This window comes from Glycine soja, chromosome 3 (genome assembly GCF_004193775.1).
Source record: "Glycine soja cultivar W05 chromosome 3, ASM419377v2, whole genome shotgun sequence".
NCBI classification, from domain to species: Eukaryota; Viridiplantae; Streptophyta; class Magnoliopsida; order Fabales; family Fabaceae; genus Glycine; species Glycine soja.
The window spans coordinates 28713256-28726767 of NC_041004.1; positions in this window are offsets into that span (position 1 = coordinate 28713256).

The following is a 13512-nucleotide window of genomic DNA, read 5'->3' on the forward strand; positions in this document are numbered from 1 at the left end:
AGTTCAAAGGGAAGGAGAAGTGAAGTTATTGTACTGCAAAATAGAGAATCAAAGTGCTGACATTCTGACCAAGGCACTTCCAAAAGCCAAATTTGAATACTTGAGACAAAAGCTTGGAGTTTGCAGTTCCAAAGTCAAGGAGGAGTGTTAATATTTGATTGTTGGAACTACCTAACAATCAAATATTAACACTCCTCCTTGACTTTGGAACTGCAAACTCCAAGCTTTTGTCTCAAGTATTCAAATTTGGCTTTTGGAAGTGCCTTGGTCAGAATGTCAGCACTTTGATTCTCTGTTTTGCAGTACAATAACTTCACTTCTCCTTCCCTTTGAACTTCTCTTAGAAGAAAAAGCTTTATCTTGAAATGCTTAGTTTTGCCATGAAACACTGGATCATTAGCAATTAAGATTGCAGCCTGGTTGTCCACAAAAATCTGTGTGCTTTCTTCTTGTTTCATATGCAAATCTGTCATAATTTTCCTGATCCAAAGAGCTTGATTCACTGCAGCAACAGCAGCTACATACTCTGCTTCTGCAGTTGATTGAGCTACAACTTCTTGCTTTTTAGAACACCAAGAAAAGACTCCAGAACTAAAGGAAAAACAATAACCAGAGGTGCTTCTCATATCATCAATACAACCTGCCCAGTCACTATCAGAATATCCATGGAGCTTAAAATTATGAGAATGAGAGTACATTATACCATAGTCTAAAGTGCCTTTAACATATCTAATAACTCGTTTGGCAGCTTGAAGATGAACTTCACTAGCACAATGCATGAACCTTGAAAGTATACTTACTGCAAACAAAATGTCAGGTCTGGTTGCAGTAAGATATATTAAACAACCAATCAAGCTTCTGTAATGCATTTCGTCAACTTTATCAGCTCCATCATCCTTGCTAAATTTCTCCTTTTGGTTCATTGGAGATGTAGTGCTTTTGCAGTCCTCCATATGAAACTTCTTGAGTATTTCCCTTGCATACTTCTTTTGGTGAATGAGGATTCCACCATGATCTTGTTTCACCTCCATTCCCAAAAAGAAACTCATTAAGCCAAGATCTGTCATTTCAAATGCTTTAAACATTTCAGCTTTAAACTCCTTTATGAGTTTCTCATCACTTCCTGTCACAAGTAAATCATCAACATAGACAGCAATAATGATTAAATTTGCATCTACCAATTTCACATATAATGCAGCCTCACTTGGACTTTTGACAAATCCAAGATCTTGAAGATGATCATCTATCCTGCTGTACCAGGCCCTAGGAGCCTGTTTAAGACCATATAATGCTTTTTTCAACTTGTAAACTTTCTGCTCCTCTCCTTTGATTTGAAACCCCTCAGGTTGCTCTACATAAATCTCCTCCTGCAAGTAACCATTTAGAAAGGCGGATTTTACATCTAAATGATAAACTTTCCACCTTTTATATGCAGTCAAGGCAAGTAGCATTCTAATTGTATCAAGACGTGCAACTGGAGCAAAGGTTTCTGAAAAATCCACTCCAAACACCTGAGCATAGCCTTTCACCACCAACCTGGCCTTGTATTTATTTACAGAACCATCTGGATTAAGTTTGGTTCTATAAACCCATTTTACCCCTATAGGTTGTTTGTGTTGAGGTCTGTCCACTAGCTCCCATGTGTCATTTTTTTCTATCATCTTCAACTCTTCCTTCATAGCATTTATCCACTTGTCATCCTTTTCAGCTTCTTCAAATTCTGCAGGTTCTAGGACAGCTACATTACTCTTTTGATAAATCTCAGATAAAGATCTTGTACCTCTGACAGGAATGTCATTTACATCATCATCAAGGAACTGTGGGATTTCTGGCAGCTGCTTCCTTATTGGCTCATCCCAACTCCATTGTTGATCTTCCATAAATTTGACATCTCTACTCACAAGAATTTTCCCATTTTGAGGTTGGAAAATTCTGTAAGCTTTGGAGGTGTTGCTGTATCCAATGAAAACTCCGGGTTCTGCCTTTTTATCAAGTTTGTCCCTTTTAACCTGTGGAACATAAGAGAAACAAACACAACCAAAGATTTTTAGATTTTGTAAATCTGGTTTGTAACCAAACCAGCCTTCAAATGGAGTTTTTTTGTGCAAAACTCTTGTAGGTAGTCTATTCAGCAAAAATACTGTAGTGTTTGCAGCCTCCGCCCATAGCTCCTTTGGCAACTCCTTTTCATGCAGCATACACCTTGTCATCTCCATGATACTTCTATTTTTTCTCTCACTCACACCATTTTGTTGTGGGGTGTAAGGTACGGTGAGTTGGTGCTCAATGCTAGCTTCTTCACAAAATTTATCAAAAACATCATTTTTGTATTCCTTCCCATTGTCAGACCTTATTGTTTGCAACCTGCAATCACTTTGATTCTCCACCAATGCATTTAAAGATGATACTCTCTGAGGTCCCCCAACATCTGTGTGAACTAATTGCAGCTTTTGAGTTGCTCTCCAAGTTGATTGAGGAAATGGTTTTCTGACTAGCTTACCATATTGGCAAGCCATGCAATCGGCTAACTTGTCTTCAAGCATTGACACACCTTTCACCAAGGCATGTTTTTGCATGTATAAAAGTCCAGCAAGATGGAAGTGTCCGAGCCTTTTGTGCCATAGTTCAACATTGGTGGCCATGCTTGAAAAAGCTATTTGCTTCTCCTCCATTAGATTTAAAGCATAGCTTTTAGCCCTCATTTTCACCTTGAATACGTCTTTTCCTTTTGCATCTTTGATCAAGCACCAATTTTCTTCAAATATAACTTTGAAGCCTTTCTCTACAAGCTGAGCAACACTAAGTAGATTTTGATCAATGTCAGGCACATATAAGACATCAGAGATATATTTCAAACCTGTCAAGCTTTCAATAGCAACAGTCCCTTTTCCCTTGACTGAGATGAAATCACCATTTCCAATTTTTACTTTGGAAACAATGGTTTTGTCAAGTTTTTTAAAGAGGTTCAGGTCATTGGTCATATGGTTTATGCAGCCGCTTTCTATTAACCATGAATCACTGGAACTATTGCTTGTGGCAAAGCATGTTGCAACAAAGAGTTGCTCATCTTCTCGTTCCTCCGCAACCACCTTTGCTTCCTCTGATTTGGACTTGCATATTCGCTCTACATGTCCCATATTGCCACATTTTCTGCATTTGACATCTGGCCTCCACCAACATTTTCTTTCAGGATGATTTGTCTTTTTGCAATGCGGACAAGGAGGAAAGGTCTCACCTTACTGCTTGTTGGAGCCTTCTGGTTTTTTGTTCCTCCATTTGTTGTTCTTCTTGTCTTTGCCACCTCTTGAATTTTGTGCTTTCGTATGAAACGCACCTTGTACCACCTCCTCTTGTCTTATCATTCTTCTCTGCTCCTGGGCTTGTAGAGCATTTATGAGTTCTCCCAAGGTGATGGTTGACAGGTCTTTAGACTCCTCCAATGCTGATATCTTCGATTCATACTTCTCGGGTATAGTGACCAGGATTTTTTGCACTATTCTTTCATCAGGAAAGTCCTTCCCAAGAAGCCTCACTCTATTTGCTATGCCTAACAGCCGGTCAGCGTAGCCTTTAATTGTTTCAGTCTCTTTCATGCTCTGCATCTCGAATTCTTTGCCCAAGTTGAGTACTTGCATGCCTTTGGTTCTTTCATAGCCTTGATATTCTGATATGAGATAATCCCAAATCTGTTTGGCAGACTTGAAGTTCATAATTCTTGTAAAAATAATTTTTGACACAGCAGAGAAAAGGCAATTTTTAGCCTTAGCCTTTTTGGTCTTCCTTTCTCTGTGATTCTTCATCTGAGCCATCGTTGGATCTAAAGGTAGTTCAGGAACATCATAGTTTTCTTCTACTGCCTCCCAAAGATCCAAAGCTTCAAGATGAGCAGTCATCCTTGCAGCCCATAATTCGTACTCCTCACCATCAAAAATTGGTGGTGAACCTGCTGTGTATGATGTTTCTCCCTCCATTGTGATTTCTCTCAACTCACAGATCCCTTAAAGATAAGAGCTCTAGATACCAATTTGTTTTTTTTTTTTAATAAGAGTAGGCAGAAATGTTAAACAATAAAAGGGAGCATAAAGAAAGAAATTGAGACTGCAAAGGCTTGCTTTATTCTGATATGAAGCAACGTATTTAAAAGCATGGAAAAGATAGTAACTGCTAACAAAAAGATAACATCACTAACAGAAAGATAACACCACTAACAAATCATGCCTAGAGAATAGGATCAAAACTGCTTTATCCTATCAGTCAACATGACTTTTATTTTTTCCTAAAAAATAGCATAAAAATCTTATCTACTATAATTTGTTAGGTAGTTCCAACAATCAAATATTAACAATGTTTCCATGTTGCAAGGTTCTTGTCAAATTTAACAATGATGGGTTCCCGAGTCTCTCTTCTCCTTGGGTTTGTGACAATAGGGATTCTCAAATATACACAAGGGAAAGCCAAGATTCTATAATTTAGAAAATTTGAGAACCTCTCCACTTCCTCCCTCCCCACACCAATACCACCAAATCTACTTTTATGGAAATTCACTTTCAAACTGAAAGCTAGCTAGCTCAAAACACCTCATCATACTTTTTAATACCATCACATTGTCAAACGAAAACTCCCCCACAAAAATGGTGTCATCCGCATATTGTAACAAATTCACCTCCACCTCCTTCGTCCCCACTATAAACCCTTTAAAAAGATTTTTAGATACCACTTCCCTCATCAACCCACTAAGACCTTCTGCCACAATTGTGAAAAGGAATGGTGCTAATGGATCTCCTTGCTTAGCCCCCTTTGTAACATGAATTCTTTTGAAGGACTTCCATTTACAAGTATGGATACCAAACTAGATACCAAGCAACCACATATTCATTTGATCCATATATCATTGAAGCCTAATCTTTGTAGAATATAAAAGAGGAAGCTTCAACATACTGAACCATATGCTTTCTCATATCCACTTTTATGATCAAGTACTTTTTATTCTTTCTCCTTGCTTCATCCACTACTTCATTTGCTATAAAGGCACTATGCAAGAGATTACTTCCCCCCAAAAAGGCACTTTGTCTTTCATCAATGACACCATGATGTACTTTTGTAATCTCATAGCCAACAACTTAGCCACAAATTTATACATACATCCCACCAATAAAATCGGTCTATAATCTCCTCAACCTTTTGGATCCTCGACCTTTGGAGTTAGAGCAACAAAAGAAGCATTAGCACCCCTTGGGAAATTTCCGGAAACATGGAAATCCTCAAGGAAATTAAGTATGTCCACTTTTAATATGTTTCAAAATTCCTTAAAAAATTTAACGTTATACCCATCAAGCCCCAAACTTTTAGAATTGACACACTCCCAAATTGCCTCCCTCACTTCTTCTTCCTCAAATCTCCCTATCAACATATTATTATCCTCCAAAGAGATTTTCTCATATTTGACTCCTCTAGGGTTGACCTCTCTCAAAAAAACTCCTCACTAAATCTCCTTTTGAAAAAATTATATGCTTCATCCTTGACTTCATTTGGTTCATCCTTCCAAGTCCCTTCCACATTTATGCCACTAATCATATTTTTCCTTCTTCTCTAATTTACAACAATGTGAAAAGTTTTTGTGTTCCAAGCTCCTTCTTTGAGCCATTTGATTCTTGATTTTTGTTTGAGTAAAGATTCTCTATACATTGCATTGCTCCAAAAATCTTGCAATTTCCTTTTAGCTTCCATTTCTTCTATAGTTAAGGTCATCTCCTTCTTTTTCTTGTCAAAGTCATTTAAATCCTTCTCAATTCTAGCAATATTATTATGTATATTACCAAATTGATTTTGATTCCATTCCTTCAACAACACCTCCAAACCCTTCTATTTCTCTTTGAGAATAAATGTTCATCTTCCATGTATCACTATATTTTTCCAAGACTCTTCCACAAAACCCTTAAACCCTTTGTCCTCAAACCAACAATCGAGTGTATGAAACGGCTTAGGCCCCCAATACACAGTATTTAGAAAATTGGACAATGATCTGAGATGTTGTGGTCCAACACATATTTAGAACTTATTCCCTATTTAACAATCCACTCTCTACTCACCATGAGTCTATCAAGTCGACTTCTCGCTTTACCGTTTGGCCTATACTAAGTGAACTTTCATCTAATTAAGGGGATGTCCTCCACTTCCATATCATGTAAGAATTGGTTAAATTCTATTCTTTCACTTCTTCCATGATCCACTTTTCTTTCACCTTCCCTCTCCCCAATTCTTCTCACACTATTAATGTCCCCTATAATGCCCACATTAGACCATGATTTATTCTCCTTATGCGGAATTAAATCTCCCCAAAGCCTTCTTTTTGCATCCATATCACATGGTGAATAGACATTAATAAATGTGACTTCTACTCCATCGTCCTTCCAAATGCCTTCCAATCCAATAAAGCCATTACCTTAAAATGAGTTATTCAAAGTAAAGGACTCCTTAGACCAAAGGCAAAGTAACCCCCCTACTGCATTTATTGTTGGTTGGTTGGTAAACCCATTGCAACTCTGCATCACCCCACATAGCTTGGCATATCTCTTCATTAATCACCTCTTTTTTAGTTTCTTGTACACACATAAATTGTACCTCCTCCTTCATTATTAATTTTTTTAAGAATTTCCATTTAACTCCCCCTACCCCCCTAACATTGTAGGATAGTAGCTTCATTTAATAACTCTTGCATTTCCCTCTCAAATTTCCCCTCTGCCTCTACTACTTCTTCCTTATCCTTGACCTCCATAAGCTCCATTTTTTCTTTAACTGGGCCTTCATTTTGCTTTGCTGAGATCCTCATGTTAACCCCAATGCCCCATAATTTTCTTGTTGCAACCTTTATATCACTAAATCTAACCACATTATTGTTAGATAGAGGGTTACCTGGAACTGGTGAATGGAGAAGGCAAAGGGATGTTTCGCATACCACTGAAGGAGAACCGTGGTGTGGATAACCCAGTCTAGCTCATGAGAAGTTATCTAGTGAAGAATTAGGCCTAACAAGTTCAGGTTACCCAATGGGCACGTCCTTCCTCCTATTATAACAACCCCCGTTCCGCTAATTGGCATTGACTGCGGCCCATACTGATAGGCCCATTTTTCTCCTTTCCACTTTGATTGCGCCTTGTTCCCATTTTCACCATTTTCCTTTGCAGGCATTTGAAATTCAAATGCCTCCTATCTCTTCTCACTTGCTTTTTTGCCCTTTTCGATCAAGTCCCCCTTATCACTTTGTTCACCTTCCCTAATTTCCAACTCCATATCCCTTATTGTGTTCTCCTTTGTACCTTTTTTCTGTTGACAATGGCCGCTTGTACTTCTCGAAGATTGTTGTTGCTTTGTTGTTGTGTACTTTGAGCACTCAACAATGTCCTCCTCTCTCCATTGGTTAATACCTGATCTTCCCCAATGAGGTTTGGTTGTTTGTGTGTGTGAAAGAGTATCTATGGGAAAAGATTATTCTTTTAGAGTGTGTTTGGATGATGACTTTTAACTGTGTAATTCATTTTAATCCTGTAATTGAAATATTTCAAGGTGAAATTACACGTTTGGATAAATCATTTAAAGAGAAACTGAATTCAATCATTTTAATAAGGAATTTTATTCAACAGAGAATGCATGAATTGAAATTCTTTGCAAAAATGAGAGAATTTCAATTTCTTTGCAACTCCTCTCTACGGCTGGTCTCGATCACTCTGCACCTACACCTCACTTGCTTTCACTCATTCCTCTCCACCCACACGCTCTCCCTTGCGACCCTTGTTCTCACTCCCTCACAGTCACGAAAACCTTCATTCAAATCGCACACTCTCGGTGGCTATTGCCTCATTCAGATTGCATACTCTCACAATGGCTACGACCTCCGTTCTCTCTTGATTCAGATCGCACACTCTCTTCATACAAGGTTGGTTTCTCATCTCAATTATCTAGGGTTAATTTGCGATTTGTGCTTTGTTCTCATTGTCGTGTTATCTGGATCTGAATTTTAAATAAATTTGCTTCCACTATTGGAGATGTGGGAGAGGGCTTGGGGTTCTATTTTGGTTTGAAATTTTTATTTTTTGTTTGGGGTTGAGCTAGGTGGTGAGTACCATGTGTTTGTGAATATTCATGAAAGAGGGAGAGAAAATAATTTAAATTCCACTAGTAGGTTTAATATTATTTTCAGTTTCCATTAGGTTTAATATTATTTCATAGTGAAAGGCACCTCCACTAGTAAGTGCATAAATGGAAAATTCCAACAAGCAATTTGCACCTTTGTTGATTTTGCTGAAGCAACGATCTTTATCATATAAAGTATGTTTGTACACGTTACAATACTTTATAGGTTAATGATAGTCCTTGGATATATTCCTTATTATCATCATGACTTTAAGTGCTCTATAAGATTTGTCTAAGTGGTTATGCCTTTCGTTGTGCCTGCCACCGTATGTTTGCTATTTTAGTATCAATGCTGAGAATTGGTAGCAAGTACATTTTCTTTCAAATGTATAGTAACTTATTTTTAGTCCTTATCCACTGTTCTTATGTAATGTTGATATCCTAAAGATTAGTCTGAGCTAATTTCAAAAGCTTTTAACTTGTAGATAGGGAGAACATACAACAATATTATACTTTCCCAGCATAGAAGTAATGTGTAGTTAATAATACCTCTGACTATTTTGTTTACCCTGCTTCTTGTACCTTTTATTTTATTAGGTAGCTAACAGATACCAATCACCATATTTGAAAATGCAGAAAGGGAAGGGGGTGGGGTGGGGTGGAGAATTAGATTCTATGAAATGAAAACAAAGTTTTCAGTTGAACCATACTGTTCTTAACCAATAGGAATGTTAAAACCACCATGACTTTAGATGCATCTTCATCCTTCAGCAAGTCCATTTTCAGTTTTATAATTTTTGGGTTTGTGGTCATCAATGTGAAACTTTTCAGCAAGAGTTGAATTTCTATTTTTACTTTTCTGACTTACCATAAGATGCACTGTTCAATATTGTTATGTTATGCCAATTGCCCGGACACTCACTAGTAGTAGTAATTAATACTGTTATTACCACGGTGCTGCATTTATGGTTTCAGTTAAGTGGGTTTGCTAGGAGTCACTCATATAGAATGCTTACATACTGGAAATTTGACGCATGTGTTGGTGCCTCATTGATTCTAATTGTGGTTGGCATATTCACCATGCATTTTTTGGGTCATTTGGAAAGCAATGGTTTGATTATTATATGCAAATACACTATCTACATTGAGTCATATCATATGTAGTGGAAGCACTAGATATTTATGAGTGCAGATCTCATAGGATGAATAAGTTCCTATATCTTCTCATATTTATGTACTATGATACATAAAATATGATATATAGAAATCCTTCATCATTTTGCCTCAATTTATCACTCTGGTCTTTGATTGTTATTATGAATGTGTTAATATATAACACATGCCATAGTATTGTTTTTTTTAATCAGCACATGACATAGTATTGTTGTTGTCGGCTGGTTGCCTGGTTCAAAATTTGAACTATATGTACATTTTATATATACTTATTTAATTCAATATATTCTACATTCTAATTTGTACTTCAGGATGAAAACTCTACACGAGTTAGTAATTCCATCTGATTTTAGTCCTATAATTTCTTTTCATGAATATAAGCTCCTATATTTTTTCTTATGATTAATTATGTTTCTAGGTTTGAAAATTCTATACCAATCATTACTAATACAATGGTTTTTTGTTGATGTGCAGGGATAGATCGTGATAATGTCTTTTGACTTATGTGGGGGCTACTTTTTTTTAATGAAGCTTTTCAAAATATATTGATGTCTTAGGTTGTATTTTGGAATCAGTAATGTTCAAATTATTCTCATTTTTATATTTTTAATGACACTGATGATGATAAAATGTAAAGCAGTACTTTATATATGCTTCCTTTTGTTTTAGTTTTTCTTGTTGGAATATATATTTTTTATGCTTTAGTTCTAAATTTATATTTTTAAAATATAATTGGACAAGAATATATATACATTTTTAAAGCAATTATTATAATTTTTTTATTTATATGACAATTTATATTTTTAAAATATAATTGGAGAAAAAATAAAAAAAAATGAAATATAATAAATTGAAATTAGTTAATTCAAACAAAAGACTTCAAAAATATAAGGAATTTAAATTGGTTTATCCAAACAAGAAATTTGAAATTCAAAAAATTTAAATTGATTTATCTAAACAAAGAATTTTAAAAATCCAAGAATTTTAATTGATGCATTTTAATTTTGCTGAATTTTAAAATTCCTGAAATTTTAAAATACTTCATCATCCAGACACTTATTGAATTTAACCCTTTCTGTTCAATTGAATTGATGTTGTCAGGTTGTGATACAATGTTTTTTTTATAGTGGCAGCAAAATCGTCATTCTTAGTAAATAAAATCTGTCAGAATTTATAATCTAACGACGTCAATCTCAATCAGACGAAATACATTTTTGAAAAAAAAAGGACTTGATTGGAGTGATGGGCTTGTGCATAGTTTCTATTCCATTTCAAGATTTTGTAATTAGCTACAATAGTTTTTTGTTAAATAGAAACAACTTAATTAGTCTAGCATACACATGTACTTGACCATCAAAGTTTCCTCAGCATGTTTTGAACTGTCATCTCTAACGAACTTGCTTGACTCCTTTCCATGCATATTTCAATATAATAAAACAAGCGAGAGAGAGAGATTAAAACCTTGTGAAGAATTTGATCTATCACAAAATTTTAAAACCTGTTACTAAATAATAGAGAATAACAATTAAAATGATGTAAATTTCTTGACTAAGAACATCAATTTTCCTTGCTAATTAATAAGAAAATAATTCCCGTTTCAAATTACAATTGAATGCATATTAATTATTAATTATGAGAGAATTTAATAAAAATGAGTTTTGAATGTAATTGGGCCAGTTTGTTTAAGTTTTTTTTTAATTTAAAAAAACATTTTTTTTTAAAATAAGTTGATTTCTATCATTCTCATGTATTTGTCTAAATTGGTTATAGTTAAAATAAGTATATTTTTTTCTTTTTAAAGAAGCAAATTTTATATCTTTATTAATTTTTTATAAGCGCTTATTTTAAAGTTATTTTTTTAAGTTTAAACTAATTGAAATTTAATCTACCACTAGTTAGAGAGAAAATTCACTTCCCTATCAAATTATAACTATTAATAAATTATTATTATTATTTTAACTAGTCATTAAATTTTATTTTACACATCTCGTAAAACCTTCCAAATAATGAACGTTTTGCTGGTTCACTATTTGTTTAATAACTCCTACTCAAATTTTATGGATTATAATTAATTTCAAGAATAAAAAAAATGTGAGATAGTGACGTTAACAATTATAACAAATAAAATAATACTATTACTATCCTTTTTTAAGGAAATGATTAAGGAATCAAATATAACAATTAAAGTACATTTATAACATATAATATTTAGGGATTAAAATCCCCTTGTGTTCTCCGCCGTAAAAAACTTATGCCTACTTCCTCTGTCAAACCACTGCACCGAAGGTAGAAATTAACCAGTGTTTTTGATTGTCGTTCAATGGGAAGAGGTTTGTCCAATTGATTTTGTTGTTCAACAGTAGAACTGAGGTTCATCTTATAATGAATTCCAAAAGGATCAATACACGCTTGAACTACAAACGGTGCAGCATGTGAGGAAATCTGCAATGCAAGAGGGTAAATCTGGATCGGTTATATTTAAATCAGTGACAAAAACGTATTGCAGCCCCTTGCATTTGGTGGTTTGACGAGGATCTAGGCAATGGAGAAAGGGGACGCGTGCGTAAAAGATAATAAATCCAATGTGTAATTTTTAATTGATATAGCATATTTTTATTCGTGGGGCATATAATGAGAAACAAATGTGAGACATGCAGTTATGTTTCTCAAAGCTAACTAGAAATCTAACGGTTGACTGAAAGATGAAAATTACCCGAAAGTGAAAAGCTCAAAAATTAGTTTAATATATTTTGTGATTATTATTAATTAAAAAATATAAAATGATAAAAAAATAATAAAATTGTGATTTATTTTTAAAAAAATAATCAGGAAATTTGAAAAATATATTAAGGATAAAAACATAAAAACTTAGAAGCTATTATTTTAAAAAATGTTAGAAATTATTAAAAAAATTTGTTTACCGAATAGCTAGTAAAAAAATTTAAAAGCTAGCCGAAATGTTTTGCTAAATATAGTCTTAGGCTGATAAAACATTTTAATTAATTTTTAATTTTTTTTACTAGCTGAAAAACAATAATTTTTTTATAGCTTCTAGCTTTTTTAAAATGTTAATTGAAGTGTGCTTTTAAAATACTAGCTTTTAAATTTTTATGTTTCCTTCCTTTTTTATTTTTAATATATTTATCAAATTTTCTGATTACCTTTTTAAAATAAATCATGGTTTCATTACTTTTATATTTTTTAACTACTTCAACAACTAATTTTATCAAATACTTACAATTTAGTAACCTACATTTTTATCTTTCAGCTTCTAGCTTTCAACTATTAACTAACTTTTCAGCTAGTTTTATTCAACATAACATTAGTATTCCTCCAAAGAAGGATATCTTTTCCAGAAAAAAAAAAATTTATTTTAATAAAAACTTCACTTTTATTTCTTGGTTTAGTGACTCACTATACAAACTTTACCTTCTATTCCTATTACTTAAAAAATATTCATTTTATTCCATTTACATGCCTTTTTTTTAATCCATTTTAATTTTTGTACATACCATTTTTAATCCCTTTAAATTAAGTCCCTACCTTTTAAATTCACCGGAACTAAAAAAGATTAAAAATAATATTTATAAAAGTTAAAAGGGGTAATTTTAAAATATAAAATTTGTATAAATATAAGAACCAAATAAATAATAAAACCTTATTTCTTTATCCATGTCCTTGATCCAATGCTTTATAAAATAAGGTGTTTTCTGTATGTACAGAGAAATAATTATCTTAAAACGTTTCTAACAACTATCGGGCCTTCATGAAACCTTCAAGGACTGAGCCATGGCTGATGCTAGGTGCACCCAGAATTATTGCTGGTGCACCCAGCACTTAATGGTAAAAGTCCAAAATACCCATGTGTATTTTTTAAAAACTTTTTTGCACCAGCCTTTTCTTCTTCTGCTAGTCTCCTTCTTCCGCGACCCATTAGTCTCCATCTTCCACGACCCTGAGTGCCAGTTCCGTGACTGCGAGTGCCTCTTCTTCTTGAGCCTGTTCTTGTTCTTCAACCCGCACCTAACCTCTCTTCTTCATCCGTTCTTTGTGAGCATTATTGGCAGCGTTATCGTGGTGGTTTTTCTCTACCGGCAAGACGTACATTGCGGTGTTCCACCGTCGAGGTAAGCCTATTGTCCCTTTTCTTGTGTCGTTCTGCTTCCATTTTTGGTTGTGTAGTGTAGTTTGTAGGGATGTAGTTGATCC